The 8,290-nt window shown below is 38.7% G+C and overlaps 1 long non-coding RNA gene across 1 annotated transcript in view; it reads left to right on the top strand.

The window, feature by feature from the left end:
- Gm40546 overlaps window positions 1–7,362 on the top strand; it is a 37,862-nt gene extending 30,500 nt beyond the window's left edge. Inside the window, exon 2 of the long non-coding RNA XR_870995.1 lies at window positions 6,151–7,362. This is a non-coding gene — a long non-coding RNA (predicted gene, 40546). The remainder of the gene's footprint in view (window positions 1–6,150) is intronic.
- The last annotated feature ends 928 nt before the right edge of the window (window positions 7,363–8,290 follow it).

The raw sequence follows: 8,290 nt of genomic DNA, 5'->3' as shown, positions 1-8,290 counted from the left end.
CAGTGACTGTCTGTTCATTCTTCCATCACATTCTTCAGGCTTCTGAAGCTGAATTCAGTTATACTGAGATTCTCCAAGAAAACAACCGATGTTAAGCAAATTGATTTTATTAGTTCTATTCCAACAAGAATAGTAATTTCACTCCATCCAGTATCATTTTCTAGGCTTAATTAAAAATCATTTACTACCTTTCAGAAAAATAGATCTCAAAATAATTCACTTTTCCCAGTTACCCAGAGTAACTACCCCTTGATGACATATAGGTATGTGGCCATTCTTTAAATCATTTTCTATATGTGAATAAATATATATTTACAGGTTTCCTCAAATAATAATTTTGCATAGACTATAACCTACTACACATAAACATGTATACACTAAAACCAATCAGGCACAGTAATGTTTTCCCTTTGAGACAGAATTTCACTATGTAGCCAGAGCAGTCTGGAAATCAGTATGTACTTCAGGCTGGCCTCAAACTCATGGCAATATTCTTGTCTTAGTCTCCCTAGTATTGATATGATAAGCTTGAACCACGGCAAAATCTATTCATATTTTATATTTTAATCTTTTTGTGTTTAAAAATTTGTATTTAATTATCTGCCAAGCATGAAGTTTAAACCCAGGTCCTCAGTATATGCCACACAAATGTTCTACCCTGGAAATATGTGTAATTGTTTGGAAACCTGATACATTTGTGTAATGTGTTTTTATCTAGTCATCCCTCCAGTCTGTCCTCTCCTGGGCCTCTGCTATTCCTCATCACTGTCCCTTCCGTATTTCAAATATCTTGTGTTTAAACCCACTGAATGCACTTCATGCTACTATATGTGCATCAGTGTAGGGCAAGTTACTGGGTCACAGGTAGCTTCTCTAGGGCCTACATTCTTGAAGAAATCTGACTCTCCTTTCCTAGACTCCTCAAATTGCCACAAGCCCCTTCATTAGGGGTGGGACTCTCTGACCATCTCCCCATTCCATTCTGTGGTTTTTGTCTGGCTTGATCTTGTATAGGTCGTGTGCATTTAAACCTTGAGCTTTGTCTTAGTTCATAATGCCTTAATTTCAGTTGTCAAGTTATGTCAGCTGGTAGGAAAGAATTTTTTTTTCCCAGAAAGAAAATTTCTTGTGTAATTGACCATGGTTTTTATAGTTTTATTTTACTTTTGTGACTCTGGAGTAACAAACATATATGCTTTGACAAGTACTCATCCACAGAGCTATGCTCCCAGCCTCTAGTATCTCACTTTGCAGGACTTGAATCCTATGCCTCCTATAATAAGGACAACACCTGCAAATGTTCTAACACTAAAGCTGTAACCTCAGCTTAGTTTTTTATTGTTAATTTAATTTTATGTTTTGTCTTTTTTGAAACAGGGTCTTATTTTGCAGCTTTGGTTGGCTCTAAACTCATATGTAGACCAGGTTGACCTCCAACTGCTGGAGACCCGCTTGCCTCTTCATGCCAAGTTTTGGGATTAAAGGCACACACCACCACACACAGCATCAGCTCGGTTTTTAAAACTAAATCAGACTTTCCACTTATATGAATATTGGATGCTTCTTTTCCATGTACAGCAATGTTGGGTATAATGAAGCATGTGATCATTGATGTACTTTGTAGATAATAGTGTCAATATTATAACATTTTTTAAAATTAACTTAGAATTGACAGTATACTTTTTATAGCATGTTTATTTAAATATATCAACAGAGTATTTATATTTATAAAACACAAACTTTGACTCTACCACTGATGCTTGCTTTTATCATATATAAGGAAATACTAATACATTGCAAACTATGATTGCATATAGTATTTTTTTAAAAAAAAATCCTTCAGGTTATGTGGAGAATGAAGATTTAAGAGGGACCATTATATGAGAAGGCTTATGAAATAAGTGTGACATCTTTCTAGTTGTAGCTCAGGGTATATGTAAGTTTCTAGATGGGGATAAGAAAATGACCGATCGTTAGTCCACATCTCAGCCTTTATCAGAGGAACTGCTCGCCGCTCCCCGCCCCCCGCCCCTCAGCAGAGAATGGTTAATACTGAGATACAAAAAGAGGTCAGAGTGCAAAGAATAAATGATTGTGGAGTGTTTGGCCCTAAACAGGGCATCTATATTACCTCCCACTGACTCCATACCCAGGGAACATCATGGAAGAGATGATGAGAATAATGTGGGATCCAGAGGTTGTGGAGGAGAACAACATAATTGGTTTCTGGTCATGATGTATTTGAGCAACTCACTGCAACTGTGAACATACACAAGCTCAATAAAACTGAGCCCTTCAGTACTTAATTATGGAAGGGAAAGGACTCACACTACCACACCGCTCCTCAAAGAAAAGCATTAGTGGTGGTTGGCAGAAGGGGGTGTCTCTTTCTTCAGTGGTGTAGCTCCTAATGCATTGCTCATACTCCAGTAACCAGCCCCTCCCCCGATGCACATGCAGGAGACTCTAAATTGAGCAAGTTTCTCTCTCATTTTTTGGAAGAAGGTTTTCAGCAGGAGAAGTAAGGGAATGAGACAGAATAGTAGGGTCCAACAAGGACTAAAATTCATTATGTACATGCAACTTCAAAGCATACAATTGTAAAAAGGAAATGACGCACCTCTCCTGTCATATATGATGAAAAGATGCTAGTCCCATGAATTCATTCATAAAACAATTACAAAATCTTTAGTAAATACAAGCTGAAACTTTAAGTCAGTTTCTGTGCTTTCATGGCCCTTGGTCTTATGAAGATCATATGGCCCAGTACAGGGGAATGCCAGGGCCAGGAAGAGGGAGTGGGTGGGTTGGGGAGCAGGGCAGAGGGAGGATATAGGGGGCTTTGGAGATAGCACTTGTTTTTTTTTATTATTGGGTATTTATTTCATTTACATTTCCAATGCTATCCCAAAGAACCTCACACGCTCCCCCACCCACCCCCTACCCACCCCCTCCCACTTCTTGGCCCTGGTGTTCCCCTGTACTGAGGCAGATAAAGTTTGCATGACCAATGGGCCTCTCTTTCCACTGATGGCCGACTAGGCCATCTTCTGATTCATATGCAGCTAGAGACAAGAGCTCTGGGGGGTATTGGTTAGTTCATAATGTTGTTCCACCTACAGGATTGCAGATCCCTTCAGCTCCTTGGGTACTTTCTCTAGCTCCTCCATTGGGGGCCCTGTGATCCATCCAATAGCTGACTGTGAGCATCCACTTCTGTGTTTGCTAGGCCCCGGCATAGTCTCACAAGAGACAGCCATATCTGGGTCCTTTCAGCAAAATTTTGCTAGTGTATGCAATGGTGTCAGCGTTTGGAAGCTGATTATGGGATGGATCCCCGGATATGGCAGTCTTTAGATGGTCCATCCTTTCGTCTCAGTAGAGATAGCACTTGTAATGTAAATGAAGAAAATATCTAATAAAAAAATTAAAAAAATAAACCCTTCTTATAAACTCTTGAACCATAGTACCTAAACTCATTGAGAGTTGCTTCTGAATGTAAGAGGATGGAAATTTTATGCTTATAATGGCTATGACTACACTGTGGTACAATAACACTGACTCAGGAACTTGTGACAGTCTTATGGTTGGAACCAAGCATCTGCATCTGCATTGGTCAGGTGCTGGCAGAACCTCCCAGGGAAAAGCCACACCAGGTTCCTGTAAGCAAGTGCCTCTTAGAAAAAGCTACAGTGTCAGGGGTTGATGTCTGCAGACAGGATGGATCCTCAGGTGGGGTGTTCCAGGATGGCCCTTCCTTTGGTCTCTGCTCCATTTTTTGTCCCTGTCATTCCTTTGCAAAGGAACATTTCTGGGTTAAAAACTTTGATATGGGTGGGTGGCCATAGGAAAAACAATGTTGGCTGGCTGGACCACCCAGAGCTCCCAGGGACTAGACCACCAATCAAAGAGAATACAGGGACAGCTCCAGGCTCCAGATACATATGTAGCAGAGAATGGCCTTATCTGACATCAATGGGAGAGATGCTGTGAAGTTTGGTACCCTAGTGTAGGGGGATGCTGGAGCAGTGGGACAGGAATGTGTTAGTGGGTGGGGGAGCACCTTTATAGAGGCAAAGTGGAGGGAGGAGAGGGCAGATGTGGGGTGGGGGAGACTGTGGAGGGGTAACTGAGAAGAATGATATTATTTGAGATGTAGTCGAATGAAATGATTAATTAAAAAAAAGAACTTGTAGTAGATGAAAAACAGCACAGAACATCATTTTCTCATTTAATCTTTTGTAAATGAAATCCTATTATCACTCTCACATTGTGGACGGGGTACTGAGGATGAGAGAGTGTAAGTGCCTCCTCTTGTTTCAAATCTAGGAGGGAGCTAGGAGTAAAGCCCAGTACTTTGAGTTTTACGTGGGTCAGTCTTTCTTCTTGCCGGGACCAAGGCAATATGGCTTTCAATTATATTTCCTTATTCATAATCTGGGAAAGACCATGCCCATAACAATTTGAATGTATGGAGATTGATGAGGAGCACACAGAAATATCGGCATTTGTATACCCTGGTAATTCTTGTAGATACTGCCTGTTGGTCTTATAGGCCAGCTTTTCTGTTCACATATTATTCTCAGCTGAAGCTCAGAGGTGCAACCACCCATACAAACTCATACAACTGTTAGTTGGCAGGCTTGGAACTGTTCACTTTAAGAAATGTAAATTTACTTTCCAGTAAGCTCAGTTACATTATTGAAGTATTTGGATGGCATTTGGTAGAATGGAAAATAGGATAGTTTGGATGCCAAGAGAGTTATGTCAAAAACCCAAATTCCATCAGTTACTATGAAGACTCTTGAGTGTCTTGAGCACCGTTCATAATGGTTCTCACCTCTGTAAAGTAGGGATAGATTAGAATCCTTGTCCCAGCTATCTCATATCCTTGTGGGTTCAGGAACTGACCAGGTACTGACTTCCTATAGGCCACTTTTTGAAAGCTGTGAATTTTTTTGAGGCATAACACTAAAGGGACAGATTTGTTCTTCATTAATTTGGTTTATTGGGCTATATTGTATTCACTACATTCTTTATTTTTATGAAATTTATTGAATTAATTTATTATATTTATAGTGGTTAAAAATAGCAGTTGGCCACACCACAAGTTTTAACAAACCTTCCTGTGAACATAGTGTATAATACTGCAATGTTTGACATTTGATGCTTTCTCAAATATTTCTTAGTAATATATTTATTAAAGTGAATTCTATGGATCAATAAAGTTAAATTATTTAAAGTGCTGAATAACAATTCAGATTCCAACATTTTACTTGAGAGACAATGAACTAGAGTCTCTGGGAGAGAAGTCCAGGAATAAATATTAATTCACAAAAACAGGCGATAATATTGATCGATTAATTTCTCTAGGCCTATGTTCTACCAAAATCTAGGGATATTTTCAAACTCTATATCCCAGGAATTCATGGTATAATACAAATGATAATTATTTAAACATATAAATTACAAGTTAACATGATAAAAGCAGAAGCACAAACATATAAATTTTGTTCTAGAAAAGTTTAGCTGAGGAAATGACCATAGAAATTAGAGTGGATTGATTACTTTGGGGGAATGACAACTTCCTTCCTTCCTTGCTTGCTTGTTTCCTTCCTTTTAAAAATTTCCTCCCTCATTTCTTCCTTCTTCTTTTTCTTCTCTATTTAATTAAAAATATTTTTTAAATAATCCATTTATTATTTCACGAGTCTTGGTGTTCTGTGTACATGTATGCCTATGTGAGGGTGTTAGATCCCCTGGGACTAGAGTTACAACGTTTTGAGCTGCCAGACGGGTGCTTGGAATTAAACTAGGGTCCTCCGGAAGAGCAATGTTCTTAGTTGTTGATCCATCTGTCCAGCCCCATTTTTAAAAAAAATTAATTTGAGTAATTACCATACATAGTTACAGGGTGCAGTATGAAGATTCAATTCATGAAAGCATTGTATAATGATCAAATTGAGGCCATTTTTATTTTTAAGTCATCATTTCTGGGTGTTTGGAGGCTTTGCATGCTTCTTTTGTGTATAGTAGTTTGCTTTAAACTACAGTCATCCTACCTCACTGATACATATCAGGGTCTGGCCCTCCGTCAAACAGTACCTTTGCTCATATTACTCTGTGTTCTCCCATGCTTGTTCTTCCTAGCCCGTTCCAGCCTGTAGACCTCATTCACTCTTCTGTTGAGCTGGACTTTAAAAAATGGATGGAATTTCATCACGGAGAGAGTGGAAATTGATGACAGAGGATCTTCTGAGGAAAAGAAAAGACAGAATAAAAGTCTCTAGAATGAGGTAAAGGAACCATGTGCTATTTTGGGAAAGATCTCTGACTTTCTCAAAAATGAGATGTCCCTTTGGCTGGTGATTTTAGAATAGTTAGAGAGACATAGATCTCAAGCCAGATGAGCAAGAATGATAGCTTTTGAATGAAAGCACGTCAGAGATGGGGGGTGATCTTATAGGGGTTTGCCGTTTGTTTTGACTTTGATCCAGATGTAGCCATTGCAGAGTTTTGATCAAAGGAATGACATAATATGCTTTGTGCTTAATGGAATGCGTTACGCTTCTGCTCTGCGGACAGCAGACTAAGTGGACCTGAGGTAGTAATCACTGAAGCTTTTTTACCAAATCAGATGAGGATGATTGTAGCTGTAACGAGAACCGCGTGAGGCATGCTGGGCATGCTTATGTGAAAGAGAGAATACCAGCATTCCTGGCAAATGAGACAAAAGAGAAGAGGGACAGAAAAGAGCAGGGAGGATCGTACACCTAACAAACAGCAAAAGCAGCAGGAATGTTGAAATAGGAGAGAGGGAAAGTGCATGGATGCAACTACGCAACGGCTCTGAGTTCTCTGTTTTCGTCTTGTTAGGGTTGCAGAGTAGTCAGTTTTATGCATGCATCCAGATTTCATAGGAACAGTCCCGTCCAGAAACACAAAGTTGAGAACCCTCAGTTTGTGAATAGCATTTAAAAATCAGGAGGTAAGATGGAAGAGATACCCTGGGATTCTAGTTGATACCTAACAATTCTAGAAATTAGAAAAAAAATGTTGTAATTAAGAACATGGGAAAAGTTAATGTCTATAATACACGGCAAACAAAAATTTTAGAATGAGTTCAAGATTTGGGAAATCAAGACTCACTAGGTTTTCTCCAGCTTTGATACATACACAGTTTCTATTCCTGCGACTTTTCTCTTTTTCCTGAATAGATTCTTAGTGGAGATGGCTTCTTGGACATGAATTAGGAAAACAATGCTCAAAGATATTGCTTTACATCTGAAGGTGCTCATTACATTAGGCCTCACTTTAATTTAATTTTAATACAGGGAAGTTTTTTTTTTTTTTTTTTTTTTTTTAAGAAAGTGTGTCAGGCTAGGTGTAATGGCACATGTCCTTAATCCCAGTACTCAGGAGACAGAAGCAGGTAGGCATCCATGAATTCAAGGCCAGCCTGGTCTATATAGTGAGTTCTGGGACAACCAGAGCTACAGAGTGAAATTCTGTCTTGCAAAAACCAGTAAACAAAACAAACAAATTAAATGAAACACAGATTGTCAGAGATGGACTTTAGCTTGTACAAAGTGTTGTGAGATTGCTTGCCGCCTGTTTACTAATTTATATTGGTGATACCTGACTAAAATACAAAGAATTTTCTAAAAGGAATTTTTGGGTTTCACTTCAATATGCTGTAGTATACTAATATTTTAAACATATTTTGAAGGGAAATGCTAATTCAATCAAAGGACATTGTACTGCTTCAAAACCTTGCCCATGCAGATATCCTTGATTATTAATTCATAGACTCATAAATAAAATATAAGGTATATTAATTTTGACTTTGCATTCAGTTTCATCTTAAGGCCACATTCTGCCCTTTTGCATACCAGTTGGTGTTCCCAGAAAAGGTTTTCAGGTGTTCCCATAATCACCACTGCAGCGACCCACCTGCCAGACCTGAGCTGCACTGCTCACGAGAACCTATAACAAGATAGTGTTTTTAAAAAACATCATTTGACACTCTAAATGGTAAGGATGTGAAGAACAAAGAAAAGGATGTGAGCAAATGAAATGTTAAAACTGTTCAGGTAAATTTTCAGACGGTGGTATATAGAGTTGTGGGTCAACTAGTAATCCGCCTCCTATCTGTGGGCAGAGTTTGAATAAAATTATCTCCATATAAAAGTTTCTGTGGAGTTTGATATCATCTGTACAAGGCTACAAATCCTGGACATTGTTTCTTGTTATTTGTTATTGATGTTACTTGATGTAGATAGTATGAATT

The sequence above is a fragment of the Mus musculus genome, chromosome 9, assembly GCF_000001635.26.
Source record: "Mus musculus strain C57BL/6J chromosome 9, GRCm38.p6 C57BL/6J".
Classification (NCBI taxonomy): Eukaryota; Metazoa; Chordata; class Mammalia; order Rodentia; family Muridae; genus Mus; species Mus musculus.
Note: the sequence above shows the minus strand (reverse complement) of the source record. Positions and strands in the feature narration are given on the sequence as shown.